Here is a 13,713-nt window from a genome sequence, read left to right on the forward strand (position 1 = left end):
TTTCCAAGAACTTTGTGCCTAGATGTGCACAGCCTGGGTGGTCACAGTTTAATTTGTACTTTCCACTAAAAAAAACCAAAAAAACAAAAAACAAGTACAACTAGTTTTAACATTATAATGAGAACAATGATTACTAGTACTTGTTTTAGATCACTTACAAAGACTCCTTCCTGCCTGAATACCATTGCTTAAAAGTGAGAGATACCACGAGGGAAGAAAAGAACAGAAATATTACCAATTTATCCAATACTGTCACCCAAAGAAGAAAAATGTGTGACTGCTAGCAAGCTACTTAAACTCTTGCAGACTGTTTTCTCATCCATAAAGTGAGACAGCTGGATCATAATAAACTTTTCTCTAAATATAAAATCCTTTGATTCTATCATTGCCATTCCCATTCCCGTCACTGCTGCAAACTGACCTCAGCTCATCCTCTTCTCACTCACCTGCACCCTGTCCTTCAGGAACATCAGTCACCTTGTGTCCCTTACTCCCCTGATCCTCCTCCTCTCCAAGCACCTCAACCTTCAGGCCCAGCTCAAGATAGGGCCTTTGCACTGGTGATGTTTTGTTTTTCGTGGGGGCATAATAATTATATAACTTTTTTTTCCCTACTAAAGAACTCTAAGCAAGGCCGGAAAAGAAACAACATGCTAGATGCTGTTGTCTCCCTACCACTAGGCATGTTTCAGACCCTACATAACTAAGCGCAAGGGTCAACAGTTTGTTTTACTACAATGACCAGAAAAACCGTAAAGGAAGGTAACCTACAGGAGATTCCTGGAGGAGGCCACAGGGCTAGGAGTCCTGTTTGCCCCTCCCACAGCCCTTTCAGCAAAGAACAGGAATGCCCCTCAACCTCTGCCTCGCCCCGTCACCCCAGAGGTATCCTCCTGGTTTGGGTGCTGATGTTATCCTAACATTCCCCATAGTAAGCTCCTTCTGCAGAGGAGGCAGCTCAGAAGCAGCAAGCCATCATATTCCTCATCTTCCCCAGCAGACTCTGATCTTCCTCTGCCCGTATCCTAGAGGAAAACAAGTCAGTGAGGTCTTCTGGAAAAGATTTCTTCCAATACTGGATCTACTACACACCGGAACTGAGTGCTTCAGGCCTTCAAAAGTGGAGACATGACCGTCTATAAATTAAAAACTACTTACAGGTGGGTGGAAGGTCTCCCTTTAGTCAGGAAACAAGGATAAATGAGGAGCAAAAAGGGCAAAGCCCTTGTGTTACTAGGATTCTACACAGTGTATTAATGAAATAGCTTGTCGGGAATGGAAATTATAATGACATATAAAACACAGTGCTATTCTATAAAAAGTAGCTGCAACTTTAATTAAATTTGATGTACTATCTTTCTACTGATTAAATTTCTTACTCTTTCCAGGAATGCGTAAGTTTTTAATTTTTTTAAAGGCTGCAAATAAAATATCCAAAAAGAAACAGGTTTCCTATCTGAGGGTCCAACCCTTCTTATGGAAAACAGCACTCCTCCCTATGAAAGTTCCTTAGGCTCACAGTTTTCCTCGTGCCTCACCGTAAGAGATTTACTAGTATCTGTGTATGAATAACTAACCCTCCTTCACCCTTTCTCCCCTGTCTCAAGCTTATTCCTGCGTGATTTCCTGGCATTTCCACCCCCTAACACTGACAAATGTGCTGTAGCCACAGCAAGTGCAGCCCTGCTCTGGGGATCACACTCTCCCCCCGCAGCCATCCCTCCCCTGTGTACAGTGAGCAGAAACTGTACCTTCTTCAACACTTTCCCTTTGAAGACCACCAGAAAATCACTCTGCCTTTCGTTGTTGTGGTTTTGGGCTTTGTTTTTTTCTGGGGGGAGGAATCAAAGGACATGCTCACATGTAGGGAAGGTATAAGTTAAAGACAATTAGGTTTGGGTTCAGTGTATACTGTTCAGGTGATGGGTGCCCCAAAATCTCACAAATCACGGCTAAAGAACTTACTCATGTAACCACATACCACCTGTTTCCCAAAAACCTATGGAAATAAAAAATTTATAAAATAAATAAAAATAAAATAAAATATTCCTTTGCCTTCCTACTATTGGTAATAATAATAAAGCAGTCATTAAGCTCTTCTCTTCCTAGCTTCCTCCTCGAGGCTGGCATGTGGCTCCGGAAGCTTATCTTAAGGTGCTAAGTTGAAAGGAAAGTGGTATAAGCTGCAGGAGAACAGAAGTTGTAAGTCTATGTGGTTCCTATAAGAATTTAACAATTATCTTCTAGGACTCTGCCCCACAGAAAGTAGGTGTGGTGGGGAGAAAACAACGGCATCTTTCACAAATTACTACCTTGATGTGAGTGGCTAAAAAAAAAAAATCAGGGTTAGTTTTGAAGGGACTCAACCCCAGCGGTGGGTGGTGGGGGGGTGGAGACAGACACAGCAGAAACACAGCTGAAAGTAATCGCAGGGCCCGTGCCCCTGTTGAAATGTTACAGCTGGGATCTGGCAGAAATCCTGGGCCACTCAGTCCAGCTCAACAATCCGATATCACATATCGAGAGCTGGCCAAGTCCCAGGAACGGAAGGCTCCCTGCCTTCACTTCCGTTGGTCTAGGGGAAGACAATGGCATCTGCTTTCATGGCTGGTAGGATGGCTTTAGAGAGTAAGACAGGATGGGAGTGAGAGCTGCATGAAGGACTAGTTTGGAAAAGTAGGAAGGGAAATTGGCACATCACGCTGTGGAAAGGAGAACTGGGCTGGGAAGTGGAGAATAAGTTTTAGTTTAGCAACATAGGTTATTCCCACTTCAGAGTGGAATTTCCAACTGCCTCAGAAAATAGATGCTTTGGAACAATGAATCAGCTTGTTTATGAACACGTAATGATTTTGTAGCTGTTTACCGAGTGTGTACATGCAGCAGGTACTAAGCTGGATTGCGGCTGGGGATACACAGGGTTCTGGCCCTAAGTTTAGGGAATTTAGTTTAGGGAAGCTTTTATATATAACCACAAATGAGAACACAATGGGAGGGTGACTATTAAATCTTCTCCCCAGAGCACACAAAGAACAAACACCAACGATGTCTGGACTAACCTTCTACTTGAAAATCTGAGCAAAGCCTCCATTGCCTGGCTGCTAACACTCCTTCAGGCCGCCAGAGCCATCTGGGGCCTGAGCTAGTGCTGAAACAGATGACTTTAAGCATGCATCCACTTGGATTCCTTTGGGCAGTCAATTCCCTGCCTCTCATCCTTGTCATCAGTGCAAAGTGAAAGACCGTATTGTCTCTCATCCTCCAAGGAATGCACATCCCCAGAGAGCACTGCTCTGGGACTCATCCCTTCCAACTGACTCCCCTGCTTCCTCCAAACTTTCCTCTGCAGACAAACTCCCCCATCCTCCGAACTTATCACACAATGCACCACTCAAATTTGTTTCTAACATTTACCTGGCTCTCCCCTAAAGATTCTATTTCCTTATAGCCATCTCCAGTGAGACTGAGAATCCCCACATCCTACTCACTTATTCACCTGGGATGGAAGGGAGGTCAGCATTCTCCAAGTTGACCACTGGCTACTTCCACATGGTTGCTTTCCTCTCTCATGCAAACCTTCCCTTCCGGTGACTCTGTCTCCTATCCAACGCTTTAGAGGGCAGAGGTTTGGGGAATGCACTTTGACAACAACACAGTCTTAGGTTCAAGTTCTGGCCACTTAGGAACTATGTGACCTTGAGTAAGTTAAGTAATCTCTCTAAGCCTCAATTGTAGCCTATGTACAGTGGGGATGATTAAAGTACCCACATATCATATGACTGCTATGTGGATTAAATGAACTGATGAAAAGCACCCAGGATAGTGCCTGGAACACAGAAGCACACAACACCTGTTAGCTGTTTTATATGATTATAATCTGAGAGGCTTGAGAGTCTATGTGGACAAAGTATTTTCAACACTCTGGCCTCACTTGATCTTTTGGAATCCAGTGACCCTTGCTGCCCCCTCTACTTCGGTGACTCAGTCCTGCAGCCACAGCTCTCTGAACTCTCTGGTCACACATCCTATCTGCTGATGACAATGGTTCATCATTCCAGTTCTCCCTGGCCCATGCTCTACCACACTGACACTTCAAAGTCACTGAGACATCTACTCCCCAGATCGTTTCCTTTTCTCTGCGGCCTGAACCTCCTCCTGACTGTACCTCTTTAACAACGGAGCCCAAAACCCACGGTGTTTCACTTGAACCACCATCTTCCTAACGCCTTTACCTTTCCTGCCTCTTTATCCTCCTTCTGTATCTGTCTCCCAAACCCAACTTATTTAATCCCAGAGATGGCAAACCTGAATGTCTATAGGAGTCAGGCAGGAATCCTAAAAGAGTAGAGGGGGACTGTAGACACCTCAAGAAGGTCTGTGACCTCTAACAGGGCATCACTACTCATTCCATGCCAAAGGGTAAACTCAATGAGGGCATACCTTCCATGTACTCGAGAGAAGCCAGATTTTTATGTGAAGTATGCCAGTTTTTAAATATCAGTGACTAATTTAAAAATAGAAAAAAAGGGGCACATTAAAGAAAACATGTCTTGGGGTAAAATTCAGCCCCAAGAACTACTAACTGCAAACTGTGATTCAACCCTTTGACTTCCTCTGTGCTGATACTCAAGCTGTTAAGAGCAGCTAGAGAAAAGTCAGAGCTACTCTGCATCTTCTACCCTGAAGCCCCCCATCATGCCTCACAGACCTCGGTTCATTCCTGACGATCACTTCTTCCATGATGCCTTCTCTAACTAGCAGCACAAAGATAAACAGCTGATGCTGTATGTGTGTGTGTGTGTGTTTGTGTGTGGTGGTGGTGAGGGGTGTGAGTGGCAGTTTGTGAAATGACCATCAAATGTGGGGGAGTGGGCACAGAGGGAAGGCATTCCAGATAGAGGAAAGAACACACTAAATTTACAAAGGCAAGAAAGAATACAGTGTGTTTAGTTTAAACTAATAGGTTAGCCCACCAGAAGTACATTATGTACTGAGAGGAGGACTGGGGTTATTATGGGGGTACTGGCAGGAGTCATGGCCAGAGAGGGAGGGCAGGGCTGAGTAATAAGGGGCCTTGCCTACCATACTAAGAAGCATCTTCACTTGTAAGAAACAGGAAAGTAACAAAACATCTTAAACAAGTAATGCAGTCTTGCAATGGAGTGGTTATCTCAAGAAAACCCAATATTGTCATGAATTCCCTTTTTCTTGAATCATAAAGGTAGGTGGGATTAGTGTTAATGTTTTAAGCTGCAAGACACATTACAAATCGAAAAATCAACAACAGCCTAGAATGCCCTTCTCTCTTTCTCCATCTGGTGAACTCTGACTCATTCTTAAAGACTCAGTTCAAAAGTCAAATCTGACTGTTCTCCAAATAGGAATTAGCATGTCTTTGCTTTGCTAACTTTGTGTTTTTTGCACACTTCTACTTCCAAAGCACACAACGCTTTAAACTACAATGACTTATACATATTTGCCTTCCCTTTCTAATATATGCTCTTAGACATCAGCGACTATATTTTATTCCTGCTGGGCAGCCCAATGCTTGGCACATGACAAATGCTCAAAATATTTGCTCCCTGAACAATCCAAGAACACTATGGGGTTTTGATGCTAGGACTTTTGCTGCAGACTAATTGTCTATCTAATTTAGTTAAAAGCATTCATTACTTACCCGTGCTAGGTACTGATGAGAATGAAATATATAGGGTGGGTCCTTGCCCTCAAAGAATCCACAATCTAATGTCTTAGGAATTATCATTAAAACTCTTCATGATCTAGCTATGGAAATCAAAGTCCCTGATCATATTATCATAAGAGCCATGACATATAACTTCCTTTCTTTTCAGTCAAAAGCAAAGTCAGGAAAGAATAATTTACAAAGCACTTGCTGTATAATACATTCACAACAGACTGACCAAGGCCAAGAGAAACCAGCTGTCTCTACCTCCTGGGTTCTAATTAGCAATTAAATGTCTACCAAATATAACCCTGAATTATCTGCAAACTGTTGCAACTACAATGATGGGGAACCCAATAAGCCATATCCAATGTAAAGGTGTAAATGAAGAGTAAAATATATTCCGTGATTTGGGTTACTTTTGGTATTTTTCATTACAGGTAGGGCTTTTACATTTTAGACTTGCTTATTAGCTATGCAAGTAATTTCACAAAGCATTTTTGCAGAGCTGTTCTGTTTGCATGTGCCATGATGATGACATAGCAAATGAGGGTATGGAGAGACCTCTGAGTTTCAATATTATCATGCTGTGGATTCCGCTTTCAACTTTACTGAAAGGCTTATGGAATTCAGTTAAGTTACCTTCTCTCAGTCCGACTCAGAGGGCCACATATACAGTGTCTGGTGATATCCATGACCACTCGGATTAAACTGGAAGCCACTGACTGAGAGCCTTGCTTGTTTTCGGGACTAAGACAAATACAAAATAAGGCTAGACACTAGGTCAAATTTAAGGTGAGATACAAATAAGCCTAAGGCCCTAGTACAGGAAACACAGCACACACGCATCTGAAGAGAATTATTGACAAATCAAACACTCTACTAGGGAGATAGTTCATTTCCAATGGGCAAGGGCTTTACTTCTAGGAAAGCATATTTTCTTCAATCTGGGGATAGGTCCAATAATAACATGGAATTCCTACAATTATTTTGTTTTAAAAACATCAGAGTTTAATATAGACTCTGGCTTTTTTAGTCATGAGTTGACTCGCTCTTTTGGGCCAAAAATTACTGTGACAGAGGGCAACAGAATAGATGTTCTTTTCTTAGTTGAGAAAGATGAGCTTCAAATACACTTCCAAATTTTTTTCTGCATGTGTTTAAAAACAGAGAGAATGCTACCATAATAGCATGTCAAGAGTCAGGAATGTTTTAAATCTGTGCTGTGCTAATGCATATTTTACTTATTATATAACTTAATTTTATTTACTCCCAAAAAGCAGCTGGAGAAATTATTCAAATTAAAGGGAACAACAACAACAAAAATGAACTGAATTATGGAAATTTGTCTACTAACAGATCAATCGTAAAAAAAAAAAAACCCCAACTGTTAAGTGCCATCTTCTCTGAGACACTATCTTAGAACAGATGGACATGATAATCAATTACAACACTCTTAATTAGATAAAGTCCCTTTGAAAATGCATATGCAGGGATAGTTAAAACTGGTTAGCTTGAGTAGGCATGATATAAGCAACTTAATTGCCTAGCACAATGGTAAAAGCACATAGATCTACAGGAAATATTATTTGATGGCCTAAAAAACTTAACACTGTCTCCAAGAAGAAATAAAGAAGTGCTTTCTGAGCTCTGAACATGACCCTGACAGTTCCAAGCCACCCTCAGGAAGTTTCTGGCTTTGACATATTTGTCAGGATGGGTTGATGCACCCTGTGTTGACAGCCTCTGACTCTTGCGTGATCCTCCCACCTCCCAACACCCTTCTAAAGGCTTCAAACCGCAGAGTTATGGGCTGTAGCTCTGGAGATAAGAGTTGACAAACTTTGGAAAGCTCTACCACGGAAGGATAAGCATTTGAGCACACAGAGCACTAAAGGATTCTTGATCCTGCTGCTCGTTCCATTTCTCGGAAGTAGACAGATGTTCCAGAACAGAGGAATAAGAAAATCCCTCCTGTCCTACTGAGTTTTCAGGAGGGAAGGGAGGGATAAGAAAAAATTGTCATCTGCTGTTCCATATGTATATGTGCTTTTTGAGGTCCTTGATTTCTCAGTTTGGATTTAAAGCTGGCATATTACTGTATGGTTTTTCTTAAATTTGGTTTTCATTGTTTGGTAGAAAGACTGTCTATTAATTGATTCTTCCCTTGAGGGCAGATGACTGTGTGTGTGTGTGCGTGTTGTGTGTTTCCTTCTTATTACCTTCCAAAACTTGGGAGCCTTTTTGAAACTGGCATTGGTCATATCTGTAAGATGTTAAGACTCTTTAAAGCATGTGCCACATTTTATTCACCACTATACCCCACACCAAGCCCAGTGTTCTGCCTTCCATGAGGTCCTCGATGAGTATGTAATTATTTAACTGTTTTAACCGATTGGAGCATTTTAAAATCTGTACCTTGTTTTCACTCACTGTAGCTATGTGGTTAGATTAATTGGATTTAACTCAAGTGCTTCTGAAGGGAAGGGATAACCTGCCAAAGATTCCATTCAGCTGGCCTCATCCAGTATGAGTCAATTTCAGGCTGTGAATTCTGGAACCCCAGAAAACTTCTTCTAAACATCTCTATCTATTCACAAGAAACAGTGTGCTAGCAATCTGCTAAGATTCTATTGTCATAATGCAAGACAGCACCAACAAAATGAATTTTCTCGAGAGCACAATTTCAAATTGAAGCAGCTTGGTGCAAATATTTAGATGTTATAGTGAAAGCAAACGACATTGATGACCTTCACTCTGCTCATGGGCTGTATATTTGACACATTTTTCAGACACAATGGGACTACCACCCTTCCTTTTATCTTATTTCCTTTCCTGGAGTTACAGAGTTTGGAGCTGTGATGATAGGACAGGGTATGAGTGGGAAATTGCCTTCTAAGGTCAATGTTTTATGGGAGAGAAATAAAACTGAGGTTCAAACAAGGAAAAAAGTCACTTTGAGTAGATCTTTTTTCATTTTAAGAGACAGAAAGAAATGGTCCAATCATAAAGTTAGGAAAAGAGAACCTAAAACTTGTCCATGAATATTATTCTGTGTGTGTATGCACGATTAAGTGTAAAATACAGAAAAGAACAATATGAATATGGAGCAGCTGAAGACAGAGAAGACACACACACAATCAGACCTCAGGGAAAGTGATGTGGCAACAGAAGGGGAGAAACAAGTGCAAATATGGGTCCAGGAGCCAGCAAGTAGCCATGTATGGGCTGATGCAGTTTCACACAGGTGAGCCTGTGTGGGCACCAGGAACCATACACACATGGCCCTCTCCAGCACATTTACCAAGGCAGGCTGACAGGCAGAGATATCGACATTCTATTAGAAAGCAGTTTAACAGAGTAAATCCTTATCTTGTGGAGTCAGCCTTTGGCCAGATATTCTCTGCTTCTGCTATGTAGGGACTATCTATTTATAGACGTAAAGAAAAAAAAAAGGTTAACTAGCAATAGTCAACTAACCACTGACCAAATACGTAATCTATTTTACTGAATTGTTACTCAGCTTTCACAATCCAACCAGTTCTGATTACCCTGGCTTAAATCGTTACTCTAGTAGTTTATTTCATTTTGCTGTTTCTAAGGGTTTTTTTTGTTTTGTTTTTTTAAGAAAGTTAAAAAAAAAAACCCCATAATTCTTTTATAACTTCCCCTGGACTTTCTCCTTTTCTTATCCCTAGGCGAGCCATATATCTCTCCCATTATTTTCTGAGCTCTGAAATTTCCTAAAATTTTTCTTTACCTTTGTTTCCCAGGAGTCTCTTGTCGCTAGTGGCTTGGGTTCCTTCCCTTCTAAAGGCTTTTGGAAAGTCAAAGAATTTAGAGGTAGAAGTTACTTTTGAGACAATCAAATCCTTCCTCCCCTCCTTTCTTCGATTGGAAAACAGAGCCAGACAATGTGAGAGCCTCACCCAAACTCATGCAGAAGTGGGCCTGGATTCTAGCTTTGGACACATGATTCGTGCCCTTTCTGAATAGCACCAGGTGATGTGCAGAGGAGTATTCTTTAGCTACAGAATGGTTTACTCACAGGTATGTGTCTGCTTACAGACAATAACAAAGTGCATGACACAGAATGTTAGGGCTCCTGAGAGGCAGGACTGGAGAGGGCCTGGTGGTGAGTGAGCCCAGGGCCACAAGGGACAGTGCAGCTCAGTGGTAAGTGCCACACAGACCTGTTCTGCTGATGCGCACCGGCTAGGACCCTTCCAGCTCCACAATGCTCCCTCTATGAAACAGGAGAGTGATACAGCCTGCCTCCTGTGTTGAGCTCTGTGATTCTGGCTTGTCAATATTTCTAGTGAAATTGTACTTAGAATTTCATGTGTCCAACATATTCTATTACATTTTTTCGTGACAACAGAAGTCACATATTAGTCAACATATTAGCTAACAGATAATCTAACATTTTTAATTACCTTGAAGCTAAGGAAAAAAAAAACAAGTAAAAAAAATAGTTCTGAAGATTGATTTAAAAATAAAATAGGATTTTTGGTCTAGTGTCTCAGAACACAAGAGATACACGTGTTCCAGATATAGGTTCTGGAAGAGTATCAGGCCCTTGGTCAGAGAGAGGCAGGAGCCAGGAGGGAGCTTGGGAATCTGGCTTTCTGAAATGCACACAACCCAGAAGAAACTCTATTTTAAGTTTTTGAACATTATAAACAATGACTTAATTTATTTCTACCTTAAAATAGCTGGATTGGACTTTTCTCAATAACTTTTAAGAACAGCATATTTATAAAACAAATTGATAACAGAACTTTTAGAACAAAAAGTTTGGGACAAATTTCATAAAAATAAATTTAAAATAGGTGACTTGTCAATAATATGGTAAGTTCATTCATCTTAATAAAAAGGTACAAAGTTACTCATCAAAAGGCGTAGGGTATTTAAAAAACTCGTGACTTACAGTGAAAGTGAGTAAGGTGGAGGTATTACTGTCTAGATTTTTAACTAGTTAATGTCTACCCTGTAAGCCTGTATCTGAAACACTGGTGAAAAATTACGGAGGCAAAGTGAAGAGTCTGTAAAATTAGGTCCAAATACTGGAGAGAGCAAGGAGTGGGAAGTGCAGAGAAAACACTGTGGTCTTAGAACTCTCTATCTTCTTGAGAAATAGCCCAGTTGGGCTGAGGTCTGGGCTGGTGGACACCAGGAGAACATGGACTCTCAGATGTATAGCCCAGGCTGGATCCATCCTTCAAATGCATCTGCCTCTGGTGAATCCATTTCTCTCAGGTAAGCTCAATCATTACAGAGGAGAATCTCTATTCAACATCTTTGCAAGCTTTGTTTTGTTTTAAAAATGGACCCGGTTTTATCAGGCAGATTTTTTGGTATCCCAAAGTAGCATTCCCTTTTGTATGATGGGAGAAAACCGAGTTTAACCTAGGTGGTCACAGCACTCTTCAAGAAGCGGAACGTTAAAAACAATGGTTGGCTAAATGATATTAAAGCTGAAGCTGTGGCTCAGAGGCTCTTAAATCACGTGTTTGCTCCTGGGTGGACTGCCAAATGGCAAGTGAAGAAAGAAGCAGAAAAAGAGCTGCTGGGGACACAGGGGGCTTAACTATAATGCTGCCCGAATTTCACCTGAAGACCCAGAGTTCCAGGGCCAGAAGGGCATGAGTTTTTGGAAAAGAGTCATGTTTCTGAAACACACCACCAAATTCCTGCAATCAGAAAATGAAAACTAAAGGGCATCTATCTTGGTTAAATGTAGATTAGGGTGGATTAAAAATGGCCACAAATTCTTTGTGGCTTATCTCATCAAGAAGTGGAACCTACTTTCCAACCCTTTGAATGAGGGCTTGTCCTGGGACTTCCTTTGACCAACAGAACATGGCAGAAGTGTTTCTGTAACTTCCAACTCTTGGTCTCCAAAGGCTTTGCAACTTCCTCTCCTGCTTCTGACATCATGTAGGGAGAGGGGTCTTTCCAGCCATCCCAGCTGAGTTTCCAAACATGGGAGGGACATCCAGTCCCAGTCAACCTGCCAGCTGGCTACAGAAGAACTGCTCAGTCAACACACAGAATCAGGACAAAGAATAAATCTTTGTCATTTTCAGCTACTTCTTTTGGGGCGGTTGTTACACAGCAGTGAATAACTGAAACACGTATGTGGTATGCAGATAGAAATGTGTTGGTGAGACATAAATTCATATTCCCTGATATATTTCTTGGACTTAAAGACAACAAAACATTGTTATCAAAAAAGCTCCAGTGGAAAGAGCACAGGGTTTTCAATAAAAAAAAAATTTAAAAACCTGGGTTGAAGGCTTGAACCTGCTCTGTCTCTTGTATCAAGGAAAATTTGTGATTTTCTGCAAGTCTCTTATTATCTCAATCTCCATTCTCATACCTATAAATTCCTCATAGAATTAAAGTGATGGTAAGATATGAATAGGGAAAATGCTTTATAAACAGCAAGGCACTTTACACATTTAAGCTGTGACTGCTATTGTTATCTATATGTCACTTAAAGACTATCTTGGTTTTTTTCTTCCCTGCAAAGAAATAATTTGCATTAATGTATCTGTCTTTTAAGTTTCTATTGTAAATTCTCTTATGCACAGCAGCATCTGTACGTGCTCACACATGCAGACACTCACAAAGGGACTTACAAGGACCACAAGGTGTCCTAAACCTTACAGACAGTCCCATTTTCCCTTTTTGTCACTGTGTAGTGTTTAGGCCCAGTATAAGTCCCAGAGCCACTAATTCTTATCCCTCTCCACCCTCTCCTGAAAGGTAGAATGCACTGCCATATAACTCATATCATGTCTTCATGCCAACAGAAAAAAAAAGGATAAAAAGAAACGGTGGGATGCCTGGAAATCTACGCCAAGTTGAGGGAAGGAAGAATTAAATAATGGTTAAAAATTAATTACATCACACACAAGAATGATGTTTAAACAGGATGAAGTTCAAGAGAAAAGACACAAAAGAAGTGAAAATGAAAGGCCATTAAACAAGACAGAAAGTCAGCAAGGAAATAAGGAAGAGCCTATACTCACAAAGGCCACAGGTAGAAGGGAAAACCAGTATTTGTCAGGGATAGAAGTGGAAAGTGAAACCCATGTACAGTAAGAACATCCGGAGAATAGTGTCTGTCACTCTTAAGAACTCAATTCATGTTTGATGAATAGATGAATGAATCAACTGAAAACATACAATTCAAGAGAAAACTAACAAATCAAGCTCACACAGAAATGGGGCAGTTAAGGGCCCGAATGGGTGAAATAGTCTCATAGGGAAGGGCAATTCCATTTGGATGGGAATGAAGGAGGGAGGAATGTATTCTTCAAGATAGGGGAGAAAAGTCCACAAACCCACTTTCCAGCCCATGAAAGTGCAATAAATTCTTATAAAAAGGGAGTTGTTACTTTCACTGAAGGTAATTCTTTACAGCTAAAGTTTCAGATATTTTACCTTATTATGTCCTAAAATGTAAATAGCTTTCTCCCCTGATTTCTCCACATAATCAGCTTTGCTCTCAAATGGCTCTGATTTCTTAACAATGCTCTTATAGGTATGCTGGTAAAAGTCAAATAATCATAATAGGATCTTATATGTTCTATAATGTTCTTCTTTATGCCTAAATATGCTCTTAAAGAGTGGACATTTGACATGGCTCACACACAAGAATAAAGTTACGTAGTTTTTCTCTTAAAATACTACCATTATTATTACATGTTAGGCTTTTTTTTCCCATTTGCACGTGATTATTTGGGTTGTTACTCTCTAATCAATGTACAACCTATCATCCCATTACCCTCCTTAATAAGCAGGAATCCACTGAATATGCTAAACTAGGCTGAATGGGTCTAAGCCACAGCTTGAGTATATTCTGCATTTACCGACTCATTCAGCACTAATGCATACAGAGGAAAAGAAAAGATGACACAATTCCTGACCTTTAGGAACATCGTATAGCTGATAAGACAAGACTTCACGCATTCAACAATTCAATAACAATGTATGAAAGTCGATAATTAATTGACAGCATA

At 40.7% G+C, this 13,713-nt stretch overlaps 1 protein-coding gene across 4 annotated transcripts in view; it reads right to left on the reverse strand.

Moving 5' to 3' along the window:
* The window catches only part of CRIM1 (cysteine rich transmembrane BMP regulator 1), a 195,015-nt gene that overhangs the window by 91,557 nt on the left and 89,745 nt on the right, over positions 1-13,713 (reverse strand). The gene's annotated exons all lie outside the window — the stretch shown is intronic.

This window comes from Pan troglodytes, chromosome 12 (assembly GCF_028858775.2).
Source record: "Pan troglodytes isolate AG18354 chromosome 12, NHGRI_mPanTro3-v2.0_pri, whole genome shotgun sequence".
In the NCBI taxonomy this organism is placed as follows: domain Eukaryota; kingdom Metazoa; phylum Chordata; class Mammalia; order Primates; family Hominidae; genus Pan; species Pan troglodytes.